This window comes from Nelumbo lutea, chromosome 1 (genome assembly GCF_056320005.1).
Source record: "Nelumbo lutea isolate HS-2025 chromosome 1, American lotus-T2T, whole genome shotgun sequence".
Lineage (NCBI taxonomy): Eukaryota > Viridiplantae > Streptophyta > Magnoliopsida > Proteales > Nelumbonaceae > Nelumbo > Nelumbo lutea.
The window spans coordinates 168,497,589-168,523,734 of record NC_142684.1 but is presented as its reverse complement, the minus strand read 5'-3'; the positions used below and the strand labels follow the sequence as shown (position 1 = coordinate 168,523,734).

The 26,146-nt window shown below is 38.8% G+C and overlaps 1 pseudogene across 1 annotated transcript; it reads left to right on the top strand.

Moving 5' to 3' along the window:
- Positions 1-1,023: 1,023 nt before the first annotated feature.
- On the top strand, positions 1,024-23,042 carry LOC148879054 (armadillo repeat-containing protein LFR-like; annotated as a pseudogene). The gene is made up of 9 exons (XR_016108290.1): positions 1,024-1,320; positions 2,598-2,601; positions 3,422-3,643; positions 3,862-4,007; positions 4,091-4,347; positions 21,647-21,752; positions 21,849-21,987; positions 22,371-22,498; positions 22,595-23,042. The product of XR_016108290.1 is annotated as an armadillo repeat-containing protein LFR-like (transcript).
- Positions 23,043-26,146: the final 3,104 nt, after the last annotated feature.

The following is a 26,146-nucleotide window of genomic DNA, read 5'->3' as shown; positions in this document are numbered from 1 at the left end:
TACATTCTTTACTATTTTTCAACATTCCATTGATCACTTGGATGGACTTGCAGGGGATCGAGGGGAGGGGGAGGGGGAGGGGGGGGGGGATGAACAAGGCTCACAAACACAATGGAAAGCTAGACTTTCTTGATGTAATCTATGCCAACAGGGATGACTCAGATGGAAACAGGGCTGAGAGGCTCAATCACTAAAGAATAACTTGGTATGAATATGATGTTCTCACGCCAATATCTTCATCTCTCTCTCTCTATCACTAAAGAGATAATCGGTGGGGGGGAAACCACTGTTGTGCCGCCGCTGGTTCAAATGGAGAAGAAGAAGAACTGTCACTAGTTCTTGTCGTTGCTGGTTTTATTCTCTCTATCCCTTTCTCGTCTCTCTCATCTCTCTCTATTCTGCAACTTTGAAAATCTCCATTCCGCAAATATGTAGTTCAGACGAAAACAAATTTTACTTGAGTAATTGCCATTCTACCAAATTTATTCAGACATTTGTTCCAAACAAATATTATAGGACATTTCTTTTTGATTGAGTAATTGCCATTTGATGAAAACATTCGGTCACTTGTCATTAGTCTAAATGTATCCACAGATAACAGATGTGAAGTTGACACTACAATGTACAATCCTCTTTCTCTCTCTTTATCTCTCTTTGTTTCCCCTTGCAGAGTTACGCGGATTAGATCATTTTAAGAGTTCCAGTTTTCGTATTAGAGCTGGAACCTGTTGGTGGTGGCAATGCCTTGGTTGGTAGTCCGGGAAAGTGGTGAGGAGAGAGATTTAAAAACCAAGTGATCATTGTTTTCGTCTTTGACGTTTTAGGCCTTATATTTAGGATATATCCTCATCTCAAGGCTGAGGATGACGAGAAAAATAGTATTTTTAATCCTTCCGTTGACGGATAGAAGGGCAAAGAAGATTCAGAATATTTTAAGACAATACTAAAACAATAAAATATAGTTAATGAATTTCCTAAATGTTATCGGTAGTTTAAGAAATTTTCCCGAAACAAATGGTGCATACTGCATAGCACCGAATAATAAAAAAAAAAAACTGATAGCTCTCGCATTTTACCGGACCGGGCGGTGAAATTGTCAAGCGAGCGAGGAAGAGCGAAGAGTGAATTTGGAGGGAGAGACCGAGAGATGCAGAAGAGGGAACAGGGTAAGATGGGCGGAGCAGCGGGTGCTGCTCCTCAGCCGGCGAAACGTGGTCGTCCTTTTGGTAGTGGAAGCAGCAATGCCGCTGCTGCCGCAGCTGCAGCCGATTCGTCGGCACCGTCTACTCTCCTGGGCCCATCTCTCCAGTTCTTTCGCTGGTTTGAATCTTTAACCCTACTGCTCTCTCTCTCTCTCTCTCTCTCTCCAAGACTTCATCGTTCTTTCACTGTATAAATAAAAAACTTGCACTTGAAACACTTAGATATCTTTGGGTTGGAATTATGTGTATATGGAACATGAATTAAGGGTTATGATGTCTATCTGTTGGTAAGAGAATCTTGACGACTTGAGTTGCGATTACATCTTTGAAATTTGAACACAACTCATACTTGGATTGTAGAATGAAGAAAGTTTGGAATTTTATAAACAAAGTTCGATTTTAGAAGAAACAGAAACTAGAAAAACAGATTAAAAGATTTTAGCAGGATTTGAATGTTTTCTACAAGGTCCGATTTCCCAAAAAATATATATATGAGAAAATGTGTGGTAGGAGATGGCAAGTTTTGTCCTAAACCATAAACACCAAATGCAAGTTAAATTTTGATGGTTGCAGTACATCAGGCATTGGTGACCTGTAGGTAAGGTGATTCAATAAGGAATGAATTACAAGCAGAGCAGTACATCAGGGACTGAAGTTAGGGAAATTATTAAACTACAGAGAACTCAGTTGAGGGGGATTCTTGGGTCGTAGTGGGCTGGGCAGCACAAAATAGCCCAGGACTGTGGTAATACAGACATGTTGTGAGGGAAGCAAAACAGTTGGCAATAGAATTGAGAGCTCAAGTTGTATTAACACTAAGATTGGCTAATAGCATGGCAGATGCCTTGGCCAAATAAAGAGTAAACAGAAATGAGGAATTGGTGGGGTTTTCAGAAATGAGGAAAGAAATACTATAGTCCTTTTCTCTGGTCCAATTGGAGAGGGTGATTCTCTCAGGGCTGAGATATCAGCAGTCCTGGAAGGGATCCAAGAACAAGAGAACTGGATATTAGGAGACTGATTCTTGAAGGAGATTCGGAGCTAGTAGTAAGTTGGTTAAAGGAAGACAAACCTGGTTTGTTGAAATACAACAATGAAAGGAAAAAAATTTAAATGGCTGGCAAAGGATATTGACGTCAAGTACAGCTGGGTTAAAAGAACTGCAAATGCCTTTGCTGACGGGCTAGCTAAGCAAGGGGTGTATAGGACTTCATTGTTTTGGGCTTCTTTCTAATTCTGTTTTTAGCTTGTGGGGGAGTTAAGACAGTTTACCTCCCTCTGTTTGATTGTAATACCTCCTAATTAATTCCAACGAAATTCTGTTATTGATAAAAAAAAATAGTAAGCAGAAATTAACTGTATTGAGGGGTTACTAATAGATATTCTGATTCCTAGGATTGTAAGTAACAGTTTATGGATAATGATGGGAGAGGTAGTATAGGCTACCAAGGATATGGGGGTGCATGACACAAACCCTTGTCTGTTCCACATTCTTTCATTATTTATAACAAAAAAGCGGACTTTACCAATCAAAGAACTTGTGACTATGTAATCAAAGAACTTGTCTGTTCCACATTCCTGTAATTTTGGCATTTTTTTTCATGTATTTTTCTTTATTCTTTTTAAATTTCAGCTAATTTTTTTAGGACGACCCGAATTAACCCATGGGCCAACCCGAACCCGAACATTTAGGGTCAGGGTCTATCATTTGACAACCTAACCTGAAATTCAACCCGACCCGTAATCAACCTGAAGTGTCTTGACCCAACCTGAACCCGACACACCCAACCCAATTGCCAGGTCTAATGAAAAAGCATCCATATCAAATATAAATATATCAGAGAAATTAATATGGTCATTACATGGTGCAAAACATATAACATGAGGAAGACAACTTTAGTAATAATAAATAAACATATGGAGTCAGTTATCAATAAAAGAGATATAAGTCAATATTTAGCTATTAACTGTATTAAAAAGGTACTATATATGCTACTTCGGGTGCTTCTTGTTTGTTTTTCCTGACTAATCTCATTTGAAGTGATGGATTTATGAGAGCTATTTGTTTCCATCTTGAAAGGGTGAGATAGAGCACTTTTGATGACTGTAATTAAGCTCTGTTTACTGAATAGTGCTTGGAGTCTTGGACATTTCATAATTCATAAAGTAACATTCTAATGGACACCAAAGTGTATATCTATTGGCATTTGACCATATAGAAATTCTTGCTGATGCCTGTACTAATAATTATTGCAATTACTTTTCACCCAGATCAAAATAACAAAAGGATAGTTCTGGCTCTTCAAAGTGGATTGAATAGTGAAATGACATGGGCATTGAACACTCTCACATTGCTCTCTTTTAAAGAAAAAGATGACATACGCAGAGATGCAACCCCTCTTGCCAAAATACCTGGATTGCTGGATGCTCTTCTTCAAGTTGTGGGTGTTCCTTCCCTTATGTGTTTTGGTTTTACAGCATATATATATATATATATATATATATATATATATATATATTAGGAATGGGAAGCTTTTCTTAGAGAAAGTAGCTGCCATGCATTCTCCAAATTCAAATCTGGCAATACTATGGTTCTTTTTGCACTGCATTGTTACCAAAGAGGTTTATTTTGGAATAAAAACTTTCATTAATGGAACAGGTAGATGACTGGCGTGACATTGCTCTTCCGAAAGAACTTGCAAAAGCACCTAGAGTTAGATTGTTGGGTGCAAATGCTGTAGTTTCAGGTTTTGGGAACGAGTACGAGGCCTAATCCTGGGTAACCCCACCCTGATGTCCCTCATTGTATGTGGATCATGCCTTAAATCACCAAGAACATGGAATGTAGATTTGGAACTTTGAAATCGTTTTGACATTTATTTTTGCAGCATGGGATTTGGTTCATCTAATAATGAAACCCCGGGTCAGAAGAGCATGACCAAGAGTGGCCCTTCAGAATGGTGGTTTGAGGAAGATGGTTTGTTTAATCTGGATGATGAAGGGCGTGTGGAGAAAAAACAGTGTGCTGTTGCTGCTTCAAATATCATTCGGAATTTCTCTTTCATGCCTGATAATGAAATGATTATGGCTCAACACCGTCATTGCTTGGAAACAGTATTCCAATGCATAGAAGTTCACATCACAGGTAAGTAACAGGAATATGTGGAAATAAAAGTTATTTTTGTATTGACATTATCTTTGTTATTCAATTCCATATGTGCACCTTCTTTTGAGCCAATCTTCTAGTTTTTTTTTTTTTTTTGAAGAGGTAAAATCAGGTATTGTATTATAGCAACAGTATAAGGTCCTGTACAAGAAAGACCAGAATTACGGACCCCAAAAAATTCCACCCTCAAAAAAGAACCAGAACCAAAAAACATCAAAGACAGCCAGCTCTTATGCTCTTTTTTTTTTTAATTTTTTTTGATAATTGAAAGATAATTTCATTAATCAAAGAAGAAAAGCTGTTACATGCATCCTTGGAGAGGCACAAGGTGCAGCCTCTCCTAAGCATTACAGTGAAACAAGAGAAACAAGAAAAAAGTTACAAACTTGCCCAAAATAGCTCTTCCCTAGATACCCCTTGTTTGGCTAGAAAGTCAGCGAAAGCATTTGCTGACCTACCCACCCATTGGACTCTAATAGTCATGTGCCTTGTTAACCATTTCACTTTTTTCATAAGATCCCTATAGCTCCAAGTAACTGAATCTGGGTCCAGCAACCCATCCACAATCACCTTAGAGCCCCCTTCAACGAGTAATTTCTCTACCCCAAGTTGGTTGGCAATCTTATGCTCTTCCTCTATAAAGTTAATCACCTAAGCCTCAGACTTAGCTTTCTGCTCAAAGACCTTATTGTTTCTTTCCAACCAGATAGCCCACATAACTCTAGAGGGAATAACAGATCACACTTGTTTTCCTTAGACATGCCTGGGACTCTCCACCCAGATAACAAGGAGGAGACTGATTCCAGCCAGCACCAGCTCAGATTAATTGCCCTGAGGAAAATACTGCCAAATCACTGCCATGAAATTACAATGAATGAAAACCAGACAAAACATAGATAGAATCACTTTAACTTCAGTTCCTGATTGGTGATTTCTTCCAATTGCAATAGAGAACACAATACATTTATCTTTCAATTATCAAAAAAAAAAAAAAAAGGGAACACAATACATTCTGTGCAGCTTACTAAACTTTATTATTTTTTGATGCTAAGAAATATGAATGTTATCTTATCAGTCCCTATTCCCTAAACTGAACTGTTACATACATACAGTTCCCCAAACAGATTAGGGTTTTCACTCCCCTACAAAATTCAAAATTCCTCTTCCCTCCTTTGTTTTCTTCCCAGCCCTGTTTAGGAGTAAGTTTCCAAAATCAACTAGGTGAGGCGAATTATTGGAATTTCTCAATTCAAATCATTTAGTTCCATTCCTTTTCTTTTTTTGAGAAAAAGGTAATGTATTTCATTAAAAGAAGAGACACAGAAAACCTGTTAGGAACTGCTTAGCACAGGGTTCTACTGAGGAACCACCTCCTGACTCGTGAGAGAGAGAGAGAGAGAGAGAGACTGCGGTTGTTACATTTGTTACAATTCTTGGAAGTTGTGGGTAGTGATTTAAAAGGTGCACCTAGGCGCATTTTAGGGTAGGCGCCTCGCCCAGGTCCTAGGCATGGCCCTTTCAAAAGGCGCACACCTGGTCCACCCCCAGGCCCCCGTGCCACACCCCTTGAGGCAAGCCCAAACAAGTTCATGTTAGAGTCTTAAATTCTTAGATTTCACACAAAAAATAATGATTTTATAGTTTTAATTGCTTTTTAAGATGTTTTATTAGGATGAATGAATGAACAACATTACCGAATAAGGGTTCTCAAAGCTTCGGTGAGCGAGCGAAGCAAGTGAAGGCGGCTTGTAGAATCAGGAATGTAATATGTCACATTAGCTACTTGAAGTAATGTAATTGAGAAAAAAGAGGTTGAGTTTTATATGCTTGAAAATGTTTTATGTGTTTGATTTTATTTTTAAATTCTCATTTGAATATGCTTTACATGTTATGTTTATGTATTTTAATTTTAGATAATAGGTTTTTTAAAACATTTATTCTAAAATATCAGTTTATATTTTTATTAGTATTATGTTTAATAATTTTTTGATTTTTTTGGCATTTTTTATTTTTTAGTTTTTTTTTTATTTATTTTTGTGCCTTGCTTAAAAAGACGCATGCCTTGCCTTGTGCCTTGCGCCTCAGGCACAAAAATTTACCCCTGTGCCTTTTTTGCGCCTTGCGCTTTTAAAACACTAGTTGTGGGGCCGTTATAGTCTGTTATAATCTTGGAAGCTAATTTCCACTTCTTGTTGCCTTCGGTTATGCCAACCTGTCATTACTTGGACCTGAGAGCTGACGTGGCTTCCTTCTTTTGTAGACCTTGGCCTCAAGGTCAAGATGAGGAAACTGGCGGTGGAGTTGGATATAAGGTTCCCAGGTTGCATCTTTCTTGGGTGATTGAGACCATACTAGAGCTTCAGGTTCCACATGGTGTCCTTTCTTTACCCAGCGAAAGTCAATAATGGACTGGGGTTCTGTGACTAAGGCCATATCTTCAATAAACTCAGGTAGAGTGGGCTGATTTACTACATTAGGCTTGAGCCCCTTCTTCAGAACTGAAACGTGGAATACCGGGTGAATATTTGAGTGTGCCAGTAGCTCTAAGCGGTAGGCAAGCTTGCCTATCCTTTTGATGACCTTGAAGGGCCCAAAGTAGCGCGGAGACAACTTATTCCAGCGTTGTTGTCTTACTGATAGTGAGCGGCAGGGCAGCAATTTCAGATATACAAAGTCACCGACTTGATATTCCACTTCTGGGTGGTGTTTGTTATAGGCATTCTTCATCCACTGTTGCACTCTGTCTAGGTTGTGCTTGAGCTCCTGTAGAGTAGCATCTCGTTAGGTCAATGCTTCCTCCAACGAAGCCACTGGGGAAGACCCCTTTTCATAAGGCAGTAAGGCGGGAGGGTCTAAACCATATAAGGCACGAAAGGGTGTCATGCCTGCAGCTGCATGATAGGTGGTGCTATACCACCATTCAGCCCAGTGGAGCCATTGGGTCCAACGTTTGGGTGTGGACCCTGTAAAACAACGCAGGTAAGTCTCCAAGCATCTGTTGACTACCTCGGTTTGTCCATCCAACTGAGGATGGTAGCTAGTTGATTTCCTTAGCTGAATGCCCTGTATTCAGAATAGTTCCCTCCAAAATGTACTAAGGAACAACGGATCCCTATATGATAAAATAGATTTGGGGAATCCATGAAGGCGTGCTATCTCTCGTACAAAAACATCGGCCACCGTATTTGCTGAGATGGTCTACCACTACCAAATTCACTGATTTACCTGTTGAGATCGGAAGCCCAGTAATGAAATCCATCGAGATGTCTTCCCAAACTTGGGTGGGAACCGGAAGCAGTTGGAGATGTACTTTCTCACCATTTCCTTCCAGTAGAATTGCGATGCAATGCCTTTGTATGTTTGGAGTACCCCTGAATGACCCCCTATGGGTGACACATGGAAGTAATCTAACAATGGGCCTATATGGGCTGAGTTGGCTGGTAGCACTAATCTGTTTTTATGATAAAGCAAGGTCCCCTTGACCATGTAATCAGGCTCAGCTCGCTGTGATAGGCTGTTTTTTATCTGTTGCAGTTCGGGACTTGTTGCTGCCTTTGGTCCCAGAGTTTAGCTATGGGCTGAAGAGAGACCTATAGTTGCTGCAGTTCTGGGTGTCTTGACAGTGCATCAGCAGCCTTGTTGGTTGCTCCTGGTCGATATTCAATTGAATAATCGAACTCCATGAGCTTTGTGACCCAACGTTGCTGATCTGGTGATAGAATTCTCTGTCCCAGTAAGAATTTGAGGCTTTGATGATCAGTTCTGATTATGAAATTGCGCCCCAGTAGAGAGGAACACCAATGTAAGACCGCCAAGACTATGGCTATCAGCTCCCTTGTGTACATTGAGCTAGATCCCCGCTGAACTGAGAGTGCTTTACTAAAGAAGGCAAGGGGTCTCCCCTCTTGCATTAATACAGCTCTAACTCCTTGACCCGTTGCATTGCACTCTATATGTTTGGTTGAAGCCAGGTAATGTTAATGCTGGTGGTGAAGATAAGGCCATTTTGAGATTTTCAAAGGCCCGTTGGGCTTCTAGAGTCCATGTGAATGGATCCTTCCCTTGTAGATGTGTTAATGGGCTAGCAATGAGTCCATGTGAATGGATCCTTCCCTTGGCTTCCTTCTTTTGTAGGTCTTGAGTTTGGGCTGGCTATTCCCAAACACCGGCCTGGGTTCAGTGTTGCTGCTTGTCTTAACAAAACCTCATTTGAAAAACAAGTCTAATTTCTTAATTGAAATCATCTACCTCCATTCCTTTTTATTTTTGAGAAAAAGGTAATGTATTTCATTAAAAGAACAGACACAGAAAACCTCATTGAAGTTCAATGAGGTTCTTCTTTTAATGAAATACATTACCTTTTTCTCAAAAAAATAAAAAAAAAAAACAAAAAGGAAACCACTCAAATGGTTCACTGGGTTAGTTGTTTAACCATATTTCTACCTGATTTTGACCAAAGCCAATAGTTTTAAACACAATCCAGGCAGTTCACTTTTCAACTCAATCACGTTGTCTGGTATGGTTTTGAAAACATTGGTTATCATTGCCACTTGAAAACAATCCTACCAACTCAAAACCACAACACAAGCACCTAGTAAGATGAGTCCTTCCCTTTTGCATAAAGGCTATTACCACTTCTTTGTTGTACAGTTTTGTATGCCCTTAGCTTCAATCAGAATGATGTACTTTATTGTAAATGAATAAAAGTGCATATTTGATTCATGTTCCCTTGGTATGTTATTGTGTAATACCCTTAAACTGGACACTTAATGAGACTTGTGTTAGTTTAAAATGTTCATAGCTAGTGGTTCAGTCTAGGAAGATTTATCCTGATAAGGCTGACACTGTGGTGCCACCAAGTCGGTTGGGGTGGCATGTCTCAGCTGCCAGGGTGAGACCCTAGGCACACACAATGTATGATTAATTGAATCTTTGAACTGGACTAGATTTCCAGTATTGCCCTGGACATTGGAGATTAATGGGCAAAACTAGAAAGTTACACCCGACTCCTAGACTCGATTATGATACTGCATTAGGTTTCGGATTGAGTTGTCTTTGATGTACCAATCAGTGAGATCCTTAGCAGGGGTCAAAACCTGAGTATGTTGGGACAGTCTGAGAATTCATCTGAGTGGGTGATCATAGTGACAAGATCAGCCCCTTTGTCGGACAAAGGTAATGATCGGGGATGCACTCTCACTGATGGAAACCAAGACTGCCGGCAGCCGATTTCAATCGTTGAGATTTGTTTTGCAAAGTATATTTTATATGAGATATAAAAGTATATATATTATGGTTTCTAAAATGTTTGCAAAATGTTTTAATTCCTGGGATCCATATAAGTAGAGAGTGCAACATTGTTCCTTGCAACCGAGGGAGAGGTCCTCTCTTGTTGGGCAGTGTTTGATCATTATGGGCTGAGAGGTTAAGTGTAAGACCATTGAGGATAATACCTGATGGGATAATCTTGCATCTGCCCACAGTATCTGGGTGTTACAAGGTGGCTTGGCACAGGGACCACTTAGGGTAAGTGTTGGGCCCATAGAGCCCATTTGATGAGTTTCATTGGGCGCACTGTCCATAATAGTGTATTCGGCCAGGCCTTGTAACAAAGGCTGGGCCGAACCCATGTGGCTGATGTATAGATCAATGCTTGGGTCCCACGCCATACAAAGATGTCCAACTGGGCAGCAGTTAGGAAGGTTAAGTGAGCACATAAGCTTAATGGGCCTAAAGCCCATTTCGAACTGGACTTATTTAATAAATTAAATATGGGTGAATTCTGAGATGGATCAGCAGATAGGATAGGGTCTTAACCCTATCCACTCAGAGAGTCCAGATCTGAATATGATTAAGATCTAGAAGCCTTCTAATGAGATTAGGAGATGGCTGATCTAATCTGCAGATAAAATAAGGGTTTATCCTTATCATCTAAAAGGATGTCTGGTTCAAATATGATTTGGATCAGCAGTTCCTAATTGGATTATGAGCTGATCTTTTAGAGTTACAAAAGGAGGGGGCAGCAGCCTTTAGAAGAATCACATAATCAGATCCTCTTCAGAGCTGAAATCACAGAAGAAAGATTTGTGCAATCCCTGCAAAAATCTTTCTTGCCGCCTCCTTCCTGCAGCCGCTAGACATCCAGTTCGATCTCCAGTTGTAGGAGAAGTCAAGATCCGATCTTGACATCAGTATTTTCAGAAAGAATTGATAGGAAGATGTGCTCACGTGCCATCCTGCTGTTTATTGCGAATGACATAATTATTGGAGAAGAATACTGTTGATTCTACTGCATCCTGCACTGCGCCATATTCAGTGGGAGCAGTCTTTGGATCCTTCCTTGGGCGTGAACACCTTCATTGGGAGATACTTTTTCTCCGTATCAGGTATAATCCTTTCTTACTCATTTTTGTTCAGATTCGGTTTAGTTTATGGTTCAAGATTGATCCTTGAAAATATGATTTTCTAAATAGGGAATGCGATTCCCAGTTGAAAGAGAGAGAATTTTTTTTGAAATTTGCCCCTTTATTCCACAAGATTTGGGCGTCCATACGATGTATCTCTCATCCCTTCAGTGGTATCAGAGCCATAGTTCAAATCTTGAACCAATTTGTTTCAGATCTGAACCTGCGCAAATGGGCAGAAGGCGTTCGACCCAATTTGCGCGATAAGGGTTTTGAGAAATTTGTTCCCAAAATTATGGGGCGAATAATCTGAAATTAATTTTCTATAAATCTGATTATTATTTAGAATTGTTCTTTATGATTTTCTTGATTTCTGGGTTGTTCGTACAAGAGGAGATCGAATTCTTGATTTGTATAGGGAACTTGCGATTTTGTAGTTTATGGATTATTTTATTACATTTGGTTTGTAAAATAATTTTTTTTATTAATAGAAATTAGGATTTCTATTTATTTTATTTTGGATTGAAGATGGCGGCGCAAAGAAGGAGAACTCGCAGAGGAGGAGATTTTGCAGATGGGAGAATCGCTATTTGTGATTTGTAGTTTGTGAAACTGCAACCTGTGATCTAACCTCTGTTTTGCAGGAAGGATTGTGCGAATAGCCCTGATAGACTGATTCTTGATTGTTCTTTTATCAGAATTTAATTTCATATTATTTTCTTGAATTAAAGATTTAATTAAACATCAAACCCTAGACCCATTCGAACCAAGATTGGTTCAAATTGTTTAGACCAAATCTAGGGTTCAATCTAGGCTGAAAGTTAGTCCTATTTTTCCCACTAATGAGCCTGAGGATTGATATTTAATTAAATTGTTAATTCGGCCCAACCTGTAAAGGCCTAGTTTTAAATGGTTAAAACTACTAAAATCCCACACTATGGATAAAGCTATATGGGCCGAGCCCATCAACCCTAATTCGGCCCATATACTTAGACAATATTAATGGTTAATATTATGGATTTAAAATGGGTTTCAAATGGGTTTTATAGATAATTAATTGATTGGATCAATTTATCCTTGCATGTGATGTATGGATGTGTGATGTGCTACGTACATGGGCCATAAGTGCTTGGCCCATGATCAATCGACAGTGGCTCTTGCACACACCATGGCTGAATGCACATCATTGCCATGGTGTCCCTTTTGGTCATTGGATGACCGCCCTCAATGGTGGGCCCCACACCTCATGGAGAGGTTACGTGCGGGACCCTAGCCGATTTGGGCCCACCAAAATCTGACTTTATGAAAGTCAGTGGGAGCCACTTGGGTTTGACCTAGATCAAACTAGAGCGTAATTGATTGTTCCCTCCAGCTAATATGATTGCATGTGATAGGGGGATTCATATGATGAACTCTCTAAATGTCTTTCATCATTAGCATGAGGATGTGTCTTTCAGTAATGAGGAAATGCACCAAAAAATGGGCTATCCATTTGCTGTTGGGCTTGTCTGAATGTTTCATAAGATGATAGGGGCGTCATAGATCGATGTGGGAGGGGCTTCACCAGAAAATGGGAACTCTCTCACGGTATCTTGGCGTTCACAAACATGATGGGTAAGCACTCACTGGACAGAAAGGTTTGCCTGAAAACGGCTCTGAACCTTGTCTGACAAAAGCCAAAGGGAAAGCTCATATGATGAGTGGATATGATCATTCACAAAAAGGTGGTAGGGTTTTGCAGCTGAAACAGTTGGCTCCGTGCACCCTATGTGATTTCTCACATTTCCAGAGACAACTCGCAGTCTCTGTCACTAAGAAATGAGGGAAATCTCAGAGATGAATAAATGGAAATGGAACATAGATTAAAATCCATATCTATGTAATGAACATGAATCAAATTAGGTTGTGGACCGATGTTTGTTTTTTTATCAGAAAATGACAAACAGACAATTTGCAAAGCTGCTTGATGACAACAAGCTGAAGGGCCCAAACTATGCCGACTGGTACAGGAACCTTATGTTGGTCTTAACCTCTGAGAAATTGGACAAGGTAACCAAGAATCCTACCCCGGATCGTTCGGGAGATAGGGCTTCTGAGGCTCAGAGAAAAGAATACCAAGAATGGGAGGAGAAAAACTCCCTTGCCCGCTGCTATATCATTGCCTCCTTGGACAATCTAATTCAAAGGCAGTTCGATCAGATCGAACTTGCTAAGGACGTATTGGACAGTCTGAAGACAATGTACGAAGAGCAGAATCGTTCTACTCGGCAGAAGGTCTTGAAACAGTTCATGACCGCACAGATGTCCAAGGGCCAACAAGTTCACGACCATTATCTCCGGATGATGGGTTATATCAACGAACTGGAGGCTCTTGGATCCGGGCTGGAACTGGTAACACAGATCGATGCTATTCTCAACTCTCTACCTCCATCCTTTAATCCATTCATCATGAATTACAACATGAACAAGCTGAACGTCAGCTTGCAGGAACTCAGCAATATGTTGCAGAGGGCCGAAGAATTGATTAAAAAGGATGAGCCCATTGCCATGCTTGTTGAAATTGGCAAATCGGGCAAGAAAATGAAGGCAAAGAGAAAACCCCAGAAGAAGGCTGCCAAACCCAAGAAGCAAAGGAAGGACAAGGCATCGGATGCCTATCACTTCTACAAGAAGACCGGCCACTGGAAAAGGAACTGTCCTACCTACCTGAAATCCAAGAAAGGTAATCTCGAAACTTGTGTTATAGAAACCAACTTATTGGTAGCTTCTGCGTCCTGGTGTATTGACTCCGGGGCTTCAACTCATGCGTGTAACTCACTACAGGGGTTCAAGGTAAGTAGAAGGCTGAGTGAAGGAGAAGTTACGCTCTACTTGGGGACTACTGCAACTGTTGCAACCGCGGCCATAGGAACTGTCGAGTTACTTTTTAGAGAATGAACTATTGTACTGAAAGATTGTCTTTATGTACAAAATTTAAGAAGAAATTTGATTTCTGTCTCAAAATTGTGTGCAGATGGTTATTCTGTCTTTTTTAGTAATACGATTACTATTAAAAGAAATAATAGATTCATCGCATACGGGGAACTGGAGAACAGTCTCTATGTTTTACATCCTTCTCTCGAAACTAACATAACCGAAACTACGTCAGCTGAAATCCCCAAGAAGAGAGCCCATGATAAAGTTAATCCCACGTGCCTGCGGCATTACTGACTTGACCATATCGGTGTTGACCGAATCACAAGGTTGGTAAAGGATGGTCCTTTGGATTTTCTAACTGTAGAAGATCTTCCCACTTGTGAGCCTTACCTGCAAGGCAAGATTACAAAACGGCCATTTAACGGTAAGCCTGAATGATGTACAGGCACATTTGACCTTATACATAGTGATGTGTGTGGTCCCCTGAGTGTTAGGACACGGAATCAACACGTGTATTTCATCACCTTCACTGATGATTTTTCACGATATGGTTACGTGTACCTAATGAGACACAAGTCTGAGTCCTTTGAAAAGTTCAAAGAGTTCAGACAAGAGGTCGAGAAACAGTTAGGGAGAGAAATTAAAGCCCTTCGATCAGATCGAGGTGGCGAGTATCTCTCTGACGAATTCAATGACTACTTAAAGGACAATGGGATAGTATCACAGTTAGCTCCTCCTGCTACACCACAACTTAACGGTGTTTCAGAGAGGAGGAATAGGACCTTATTGGATATGGTCTAGTCACTTCTCATACACTCAGAGTTACTCACATCCTTTTAGGGTTACGCATTAGATACTACGATTTACGTGCTGAATCGGGTTCCAACCAAATCGGTTCCGAACACTCCATATGAACTTTGGACCGGAAAGAAACCAAGTGTCAAACACTTAAAGATTTGGGGTTGTCCAGCACACGTTAAAAGAACGAGTGCAGACAAGTTGGAATCCAAGACCAGCTGTTGCCTATTTATAGGCTACCCAAAAGGCTATGTGGGTTACTTTTTCTATGACCCAAGTGAGCAGAAGGTGTTTTGCAGCCGAAATGCATAGTTTTTGGAAACCGATTATATCCTAGACACCCATCGTCAGGAAATAGGCCTTGATGAGGAGAGTTTAGGAGCAGTGGGAGATGTCCCACAAGTTCCAGGTAGTGACCAACCTAGAAGATCCACTCGGGTATCCAGGCCACCAGTCTGTTATCGTTATGACCAGGATAGTTACCTGGTGGAAACCTTGACTAGTGAGGAGGATCCCGTGACTTACGCGGAAGCTATGTTAGACATAGATTCCCAGAAGTGGGTGGAGGCCATGAAAGAAGAGATGAACTTAATGGAGATCAATGGAGTCTGGACTTTAGTAGATCCACCCTCTGGGGTAAAAGCATTCGGTTGCAAATGGATTTACAAGAGGAAGAAGGGCCCCGATGGTAGGGTTGAGACCTTCAAAGCTCATCTGGTGGCGAAAGGGTACACTTAGAAAGAGGGCATCGATTATGAGGAAACATTTTCGCCTGTGGCCATGCTTAAATCCATTAGGATCCTGTTAGCTATAGCAGCATACCATGATTATGAGATTTGGCAGATGGATGTCAAAATTGCATTCCTGAATGAAGATCTTACTGAAGATATCTATATGCAGTAGCCGCAAGGTTTCATTGCTGCAAGTCAGGAAAACATGGTATGTAAACTTAATAGATCCATTTATGGACTTAAGCAAGCTTCTAGAAGTTGGAACATCCGTTTTGACTCTGCTGTCAAATCGTTTGACTTCAAGCAGAATCCGGATGAACCCTATGTTTACAGGAAGTACAGTGGAGATAAGGTTTCCTTCTTGGTTCTGTATGTAGATGACATTCTACTCATTGGGAATGATGTAGGAACGTTAATTACGGTGAAAGTATGACTTTCACAGCAATTCTCCATGAAAGATCTTGGAGAAGCTTCCTATATACTGGGTCTTCAACTTTATAGAGATAGATCGAAGCGGATAAAAGGATTATCCCAATTTGCTTACATTGACAAAATAGTCAAAAGATACAACATGGAAAATTCCAAGAAAGGAAATGTCCATTTCAAGCACGGAGTCACTCTCTCCAAGAAGATGTCTCCCAAGACTTCTAAGGAGATTGATGGCATGAAAGACGTTCCCTATGCCTCTGCCGTAGGGAGCATCATGTATGCCATGCTGTGCACTCGTCCTGACATTGCTCAGGCAGCGAGTGTAGTAAGCAGATTTCAGGCCAACCCAGGGCAGGAGCACTGGACTGTTGTGAAAAACATACTTAAGTACCTTCGAAGGACAAAAGAGTTTTGTCTAGTATTCGACGGTAGCTCGCTACAGATCCAAGGGTATACAGATGCCGATTTCTAATCGGATCCAGATGATAGAAAGTCTACATCTGGATATGTTTTCACGATAGGATCGTGTGTTGTTTGTTGGAAAAGCAGCAAACAGGGGTCCACTACAGACTCCACGACCGAGGCCGAGTACATTGCCACAAGTGAGGCTGCCAAAGAAGCCGTGTAGATGAAGAAATTCGTTCACGAGTTGGGAGTAGTTTCGTCCAGTACATCACCCATCCCGTTGTTGTGTGACAACAATGGAGCCATAGCTCAGGCTAAGGAGCCACGAGCCCACTCGAAGTCGAAGCACATCGAGCATTGAATCTTTGAACTGGACCAGATCTCTAGCATTGCCCTAGACCTTGGAGATTAATGGGCAAAACTGGAAAGTTACACCCGACCCCTAGACTCGATTATGATACTGCACTAGGTGTCGGATTGGGCTGTCTTTGATGTACCAATTAGTGAGATCCTTAGTGGGGGTCAAAACCTGGGTATGTTGGGACAATCTGAGAATTCATCTGAGTGGGTGATCATAGTGACAAGATCAGCCCCTTTGTCGGACAAAGGTAATGATCGGGGATGCACTCTCACTGATGGAAACCAAGTATATTTTATATGAGATATAAAAGTATATATTTGTTTTGCAAAGTATATTTTATATGAGATATAAAAGTATATATATTATGGTTTCTAAAATGTTTGCAAAATGTTTTAATTCCCGGGATCCATATAAGTAGAGAGTGCAACACTGTTCCTTGCAGTCGAGGGAGAGGTCCTCTCTTGTTGGGCAGTGTTTGATCATTATGGGCTGAGAGGTTAAGTGTAAGACCATTGAGGATAATACCTGATGGGATAATCTTGCATCTGCCCACAGTCCCTGAGTGTTACAAGGTGGCTTGGCCCAGGGACCACTTAAGGTAAGTGTTGGGCCCATATAACCCATTTGATGGGTTTCAGGGGGTGCACTATCCATAACAATGTATTCGGCCAGGCCTTGTAACAAAGGTTGAGCCGAACCCATGTGGTTGATGTATAGATCAATGCTTGGGTCCCACGCCATACAAGGAAGCCCAACTGGGCAGCAGTTAGGAAGGTTAAGTGAGCACATAAGCTTAATGGGCCTAAAGCCCATTTCGAACCGAACTTATTTAATAAGTTAAATATGGGTGAATTCTGAGATGGATCAGCAGATAGGATAGGGTTAAGACCCTATCCACTCAGAGAGTCCAGATTTGAATATGATTCAGATCTAGAAGCCTCCTAATGAGATTAGGAGATGGTTGATCTAATCTGCAGATAAGATAAGGGTTTATCCTTATCATCTAAAAGGGTGTCTGATCCAAATATGATTTGGATCAGCAGCTCCCAATTGGATTATGAGCTGATCTTTTAGGGTTACAAAAGGAGGGGGCGGCAGCCTTTAGAAGAATCACATAATCAGATCCTCTTCAGAGCTGAAATCACAGAAGAAAGATTTATACAATCCCTGCAAAGATCTTTCTTGCCGCCTCCTTCCTGCAGCCGCTAGACATCCAGTTCGATCTCCAGTTGTGGGAGAAGTCAAGATTCGATCTTGACATCAGTTCTTTCAGAAAGAATTGATAGGAAGATGTGCTCACGTGCCATCCTGCTGTTTGTTGCGAAGGACAGAATTCTTGGAGAAGAATACTGCTGATTCTGCTCCATCCTGCACTACGCCATCTTCAATGGGAGCAGTCTTTGGATCCTTCCTTGGGCGTGAACACCTTCGTTGGGAGATACTTTTTCTCCGTATCAGGTATAATTCTCTCCTAGTCATTTTGGTTCAGATTTGGTTCAGTTTATGGTTCAAGATTGATCATTGAAAAATGATTTTTTAAATAGGGAATGCGATTCCCAGTTGAAAGGGAGAGAAAAATTTTTGAAATTCGCCCCTTTATTCTGCAAGATTTGGGTGTCCATACGATGGATCTCTCATCCCTTCATTCCTTCCTGCTTCCAAAACTATAAGTCCATACTTATTCCCATTGGTTTACACCCCTTATTGCCCTTTATCTCATGAGCGGAAAGGCATCATTAAATTCTTTGGTTCTTCTATCCCAATGTTGCTTTGGCAATGGCAACCATATTAAGTTTTGCCTTTGACCTTTTTGGTCATCACCTTGTTATGCATATCCTTCCCTATAATCAGGGTGGAATCTTCTTCAAACAAGGCATGTACAATGGGGCTATGTGTCCCAATCAAGAGTGGATTGTGGGCATGCCAGTGATCTGTACAACTAGGGGTGAGCATTCGGTTTATTCGGTTAAAAACCAAACTGAATAAACCGAAATTTTAAAAGCCGAACTAAAAAAATAAAACCAAACCAAAATCGAAATTTGGAAAAACCAAAATAACCGAAACCAAAATTTTTGGTTTGGTTTTCTTTTATTTCAGTTAAAACCATATTTTAATAATATATACTATATTATATATTATAACAAATATATATTATGAAACCAAATTTCAGTATATTATATATTAATAGATAAATATATAATATACTATATATTATATATTATTTATTACATATAATAATAAAAGTTCGGTTAACCAAAATTCTAATTCTAAAAACTGAAACCGAAAACCGAATTAGCCAAAAACCGAATTAAGAGAATTGATTTAACCAAAAACCGAACCGAAAAAACCAAAACCGAATTTTTCGGTTCGGTTTTTCAGTTTTAACCAAATAGTTCTCACCCCTATGTACAACCATTGACATGCTTATTCTTGATTGGGTTACATAGCCTGTTGTACATGTCTTGTTTGTAGCAGATTCCTTGTTGCCTAGCCACCTAGGCAATAAGTTTTTTATATTAAAAAGACCAAGTTCTTGGGTAATTCCCTAGGTCTCATAGTGATCAGTAGTAATCTTTAGCTAATAATTACCATAATCCTCATTTATCAAAAAAATAATAATTACCATAATCCTCATGAGATAAGTATAAACCTCATCAAATAGAAAATCAACATATTTTGGGTGCCGGTGGAATACTCCGGACAGATTGGACAGGTTGTTTGATGGTTTTACTTTCAACTGGCCAAAAAAGGAAGGGAAGACTAATGTGGAGGTGTACAAGTGCAGCAGTAATCTGGACCTTATGGGGGGAGAGAAATAAACATATATTCGAGGAAAAGAAAAGGAGCAAATAAGCATTAATTGAAGGGATTATGGCAAAAATGGCTTTCTGGACAAAGACACTGGAGTTGTTCTCAGCTTTCTCTATTGATGACATATTAAGGAATTGGAGAACAATTGCAGCCTCAACTTCAGCCAAGTGGAAGGCACTAAAGGGTTGGGATCCCCCAGAGTTAGGATTCCTGAAATTAAACTTTGACGGAAGTAATTTTGGGAATCCGGGTCTCTCTGGAATTGGAGGGGTTTTAGGAAATGAAAGCAGAATGATCATGGGCATGTACTCAGGCCCCATTGGATTGTGTGATTTTGTAACAGCAGAACTGAATGCAGTGATTTACATGATGCAGAAAACTATGGAGATGGGGTAAGAAAGCTAATAGTTGAAGGTGACTCCAAAATATTAATAAGGTGGCTAAAACAGAATGAGAAGGCTCCTTGGTTTTTTAGAAACAAAATCAAACAATTCAAGAGGTTCTCAAGGGATATGCAGCTGATAATTCAATGGACTCCTAGGTCGGCAAATGGTCTAGCTGATCAACTAGCAAAGCAAGGAGTAAACAGGTTAGTGTGTTTCTGGGCTCAGTTGTAAGACTGAATATTAAATTGTCTTTGTATTTTCTTGGTGGTATCTGAGGCTGCCTTTGATTTGTACATTTCTCTTTATCTAAGTAATAAAATTTGATGTTGATGCTGATAAAAAAAAAAAAGAAGAAAAAGAAAATCAACATATTTATGAGAAGAAGTCTACATCTTCCTGCCTGTTGATGCCTTTGTGATCAGCATGTGTGGCATCCTTATCCATTTGCAAACCTTTCCAATCCATTATAACCAACCTTGCATCTCGTCCTAAAAAAGCATTTAAGTTTTTCACTTAGACTTCCTTTTATTTTTTGTTTTTTTTTTTCATGAAGCAACATGTGGGGAAAAAAGGAAAGTATCTTTGACCTGCTTCAGAAGAAGAGGATTGGAAGATCCTATTTGCCCCTTAGTGTGTGCATTATGTGCCTTAGGGATGGGGAGTAAACTAATCATCTTCTCCTATTCTACGCTGACTAGGAAGCTTTGACATTTTCCTTTGGATATGCTGATCCAGCTGGATTTGCAATGACTTTTTTGGTAGTAAAAAAAAGAAAATTCATTAAAATAACAGAGAAAGTTGCATTCGAATCGGTGATAAGCAATCACCTTCAAAGAAAAAATGAATAAAGCAAAACACAATCAATTAGCCCATCCCTCTATGTTTTCCATTTCCAACAACAGTCAAAGACTAACCCCTGGCTCAAAGGACTCTATTTACATCTTTAAATTCTGGTAAAACCAAAACCCAGTCCGGCAGCTTGAAGCTTATTCTTGAACACATCTCCTTGCCTCTTGCTTTTCCTTCAAATGTCCTTCTATTTCTCCTTACAATGATGAAGAGAAAGACAGATGGTGTATGACCTTGATGAAATGCTTTGGAACTACATTGTCCAGACAGAGGGCTATTAGCCAAAAAGAAAAATGATGGGGGGATCCCGCTCCCATTTAGACCCTGCTTTCTTTCTTTCTTTTTTTCTCTTATAAAAGGTTATTATTTAAGATTTGAGAACAATTTTTCTCAAAATTGGCTTACACATTCCCCAAGGGAAAATACAACAAGGAAACAAAAAACAAAAAAGAAAAATTCTTGAGATACAAGCAATCAAATGTGGATTCTGAGATGGGAATTCTTAAGGATTGATGGGTTCATTCTCCAAAGATGTGCCATACTATAAACCTTTACAGGTCTTAAGAAAACCATGCAGATCCCTCTTTCAGTACTACCCATATACGGGTCTGGAGCCTGCATAACCATTGGATGGATCCTACATAGAAGATAAGCTGGGATAGTTCATCAGAAGATGGCAACCTTTGATTTTACCACATTTAATTGGACAGTTAACAATAAGTTTTCTTGAATTTGAAAAATAGCCTTGCAAATAATGCTAATCAGATGGTTAAAGCTAATCTGATTAGGTTGATTCTTTTTGCACAAGTTACTTTTTTACTTGGGACCACTCTATGGTGGGTCCTGATTATTGCTACATGACACAGGTGGCATGTAATGGGGGTCTCAAATCCTTGTATAGGTACTCTGTCTCCAGACCCAATGTTTTTTACTTGAAAAGTACAGTTCTCATTATCAAATGGAAATATATGCTTGAGAGTAAAAAATAAATAAATAAATAACATGCATAATTGCACATCTCATTGACCTGAAGAAAGTTTCCATTGAAGAGCAAAAAAAGAGCTTTTATCTCTAGGAATATCCCTGATAGATAAAAAAGAGGAAAAAATACAAAGGAAATTATAAGCATTTGTTTTGTGTGTAATATTTATGCTCAATATTCATGTAATAAATTGCTCATATTGACAGAGGATGAGGAGCTCATAACAAATGCACTCGAGACAATTGTGAATTTAGCACCATTGCTGGACCTCCGAATCTTCAGCTCATCCAAGCCATCATATATAAAGATAACGTAATTACTGAAATTTGTTTCAGGTTTTTATATTTCATTCTAACCTTGATTTCTGAGTTGATTTTTTTTTTTTTCATTATTTCTTGACTGAACCAGTGAGAAACGTGCAGTTTAAGCCATCATGGGAATGCTAGGATCCTTGGTCAAAGCCTGGCATTGTGCAGTTTCTGAATTGCTTGGCCGTCTGATAATAAATCCTGATAACGAACCATTCCTTCTTCCTTTTGCTCCTCAGGTTTGGGTTACCTTGTATTTGAGACTCCGCAGTTACGCACAAGATATTTGAGGCTCATTATTTTTTTATCCACCTCCATCATTTACTCTTCACATTATTATCTTTATACATTGTGATCTATTCCAAGTTGAAGGGGCTAGAAGAGTTTGGTGCGGCCCAAAAGGGACATGGGTTGATGTAATGAGGAATGATTTTAAGAGCCCACAAATTAACAATGGATATGGTACTGAACAGGATTGAATGGTAGAACAGGATTCTTGTAGTTGACACCATATGGTTGGGACAAGGCTTAGATGATGATGATGATTATTATTATTTTTATACCATTTTGTAAAACCTCTAACGTCCTAATATCTTGGTTTGTTTCCGAATTGTTTCTGCAGATATACAAACGCTTGATTGATTTAGTGAGCTTACCAGCAGTAGATGCACAGGCTGCAGCTGTTGGAGCTCTTTATAACCTTTCAGAAGTCAACATGGACTGCAGGCTGAAGCTTGCAAGCGAGAGATGGTGAAACTTTTCTTCCTTACCCTGGCTAGTATAGAAGCCTAATATCTGTCTAAACTAAAAGGTTCTTTCTGAAATTTACTTCTGTTTTTAACACAGGGCAATTGATAGGCTTCTGAAAGTGATCAGAACACCGCATCCTGTTCCAGAAGTATGCCGAAAAGCAGCAATGATACTGGAGAGCCTTGTTTCAGAGTCCCAGAACAGGGCCCATCTGCTAGCTTGTGAGAATGCCTTCGCAGAGATCCTCTTCTCGGATGGCAGACATTCCGACACTTTTGCTAGGATACTGTATGAGTTGACCTCTCGACCTAACAACAAAGTGGCCATGGCCCGTACTGTTTGGGGCATGTAATCAAAACATAAACGTTACATGGTCGGTACCAATTGGTGGTCTTTTCATTCCAGAGCGTTAATAGGGATATGGACAGATTTTGGTGTCCATTTAACTTTTAACACCAAGCATTTGGAGTGGTTCCTTCATTTGTTTGTGGAAGATTTGTTTTTTGGGTGTTAAGTTAGTATAGATGAATTGGTTTTAACTACAGAATGTGAATGCTGGATAAATTTATTCAACCAGTCCAAAATGAATCAGGCATACGCCAAATGAGCAGCGAGACTCCAAATGCACAAAAAAAGTCGCATTAGGCTTGTAGATAGCAGGGTAAGAGTCGAGGAATTAATCATTATAAGACTTAGTATATGTTTGGTTTCATTTACGTTTATTGAGGGTGCTATATAGGTGCCTCGTCAGTAAATACCTTATTAATTGCATTTGTGTATTGAAGTTTGTAAAATCTGTACATTTTTTCGGTTTAAAGCTTCCTGAAACGGGTAGACATTTATTAGTATTTTTGTTGATGTGGTGCCTATGTGTCATAAACACCCTCATTAAATGTATTTTTTAATTTTGAAATCACACAAATACAAAACGTTTACTGAATAAACGTAAACGGAGCCTTAATTTGGGCACAAAATAGTCTGTTGTGTAATGTGCCTTCAATTACAAAACAGGCATACCATATACACTTCAAAGCCTTAATGCCATACTGTTAAGGCTGTAATTGGATCTGATTCAGATTGGATTCAGTGAATCTGATCCCAATTATTTAACACATTTGAATTTGATCCCATATTTGATTGGATTTGAAGGCTTCGGATTCAGATTCGGATTTAATCTAACTCTGTTTTAATTTTTTTTAATTTTTATATATAATAAATTAATGTAAATATCAAGGTTCAAAATTTCGCAATGTATCGGACCATATTAGATGATACATATCGTTCCGATACAAGCCCAATACACGAAATGTATAGAAATTATCTGTAGCGTTCATTTTCATATGTATTGATCTGTATCAAACCGTTTCAGGCCCAAAACGATATAGCCTGATACAAGTCCCTTTCTCTCTCATTAATTTCATTAAATTATATTTAAGGCCGAATTACCTCTCATTAATTATATATTTACTCATATATTTAATTGAATTTCTCTCTCATTAATTAGTTAATTACTCCTATAATTAATGCATAATTTTAAATTTGAATGTCAATTTTAACGCCTAATTGAAATTCTCTTCTCATTAATTTCGTTAATTAATAACACTCTTTCTCATTAAATTCGTTTTGTTAGTATAAAAACTACAAATTAGCAATAGCAAGATTCAAACCCTAGACATTAAGCTTTAACAACAGAGGTTCACCACTAAGCCATGCCCTTTTGCTTGATATTTGTTTATGCATTTTTGTTTTTAAGTATTTTTTCTCTTTTTCTTAGTGTATGCTTATCAATAAATGTTAGAATTAATTATTAAAATTTATGTATTAATAAATATTAAGATAAATTATATTGATCATTTTAAAACTAATGTATATCAATATACATTTTAGTTTTTTTTTTGGTTTTTTCACGTTTTAGTTATTCCATCATTGGTCAATAGTTACTAAGTGTGTCTCGATATCTCGAATTTTATATAGACCATTAAATTACAGTTTTTTTATTTTTAAATAACTTATTTACAATCATCTAAAACTTGTAACTATTGTTCTTAATATGTTTTTTAGAATTTATTTAAACTTTTTAGCATATTTATGCATATCTTGATTTTTTGTCCGTATCCATACATATCTAAAGCATATCCCGATACGTCTCTTAAAATTATCTTTCCGATACACCTTACGTTTCCGATACTTTGAACCTTGGTAAATATAGCAATACTGAATTTATAATATATATATATATATATATATATATATATATATATATATATATATATATATATATAAATTTTATATATTAAAATTAATAAAGATTATAATATAATTAGATTCAGATTTTAATCAGATCGGATGGAGTTCAATCTGAATTTGATCCAATTGTAGATTGCAAAATCAAAATTCAATCCAATTATATAAATACACCATCCAAATCAGAGATAATTAGGTCAGATGTTAGATCAAACCTTGGATTTTTTAATATCATTGACAGGTCTATTCAGTGCAAGAACTACTTCACAAACAAAAATTTCACATTAATTAACTATCAAACTTGTGGATTCAGAGATCATGATGCTCAACATGAGAATCTTTGTCCTTTCTCATACTCTTCTTTGATTGTTCAATTAGGATCGGGGCTGTCTATTAGGCTCAGTCTGGAAAAAGTACAAATACAAATATATAGATTACAAAACCTTGTACTTTATATTTACATTTGTAATAAAAAAGTATAAATACAAATATGTAGATTACAAAACCTTGTACTTTATATTTACATTTGTACTCCTTAGGAGGGCGGATTGAAGTCACAAAATTGTGTTCACACCCGTTCTCACAGCCATTTTCAACCGTGCATAAGGAAAATCTCCATACTTCTTTATATTCATGAAAAAGATGTTATCAAATATGGGCTGAAAATGACTATGAGAACGGTGTGAACACAATTTTATTAGCACCAAATCTGACTTCATTTACTAGGTGCATGGGTAGAGTGCCCATCGACTCCATGAGCAATCAAATCGGCAAGCCAATTCAATTCGCTAAACATGTGCCATACTTAAATCTGCTTTTCGGATAGCTAAAGCTCCATTGAATGTCCTCAATTACATATACTTCTTACTAACTATATATTAAGTATATGTTTGGCATCAATGCTGCAGTTGCAGCACCGTTTTCTGATGTGTGGTTTGGAGCACCGTTTTCTCAGAAAATGATGTTTTTATTTTTGTTTGGAATTGTTGCTGCTAGATAGGACGTTTCCTGGAGCAACAACAACCTTTTCTGTTTGGTACCATTGCTCCAGGAAACGTTTTCAGCACTGGTACCCATTATCCAGTGCCACATCACTGCCCTGTTGGCTGCAACGTGCTGCAGCTCCAGGAAACACCAAATTTGGCGTTGCTCCAAGCTATGATTTCCCGATTTTCGAGGCATGACTTGGAGCACCATTTTTTCTGATGTGGTGCTGATGTGGCACCGTTGCTTCAGGAAACAACAACGATACCAAACAACCCCTACAATAATCTTGATGATCGATCAAATGGTTCATGGTGAGTTTAATATCACTTCAGCCAGTCTTTAAGTCAATAATCAAAATTGCTATCAACATTGTGAGAGTCATGAATTGGGATTTATTCCATGAATAACAACATAAAG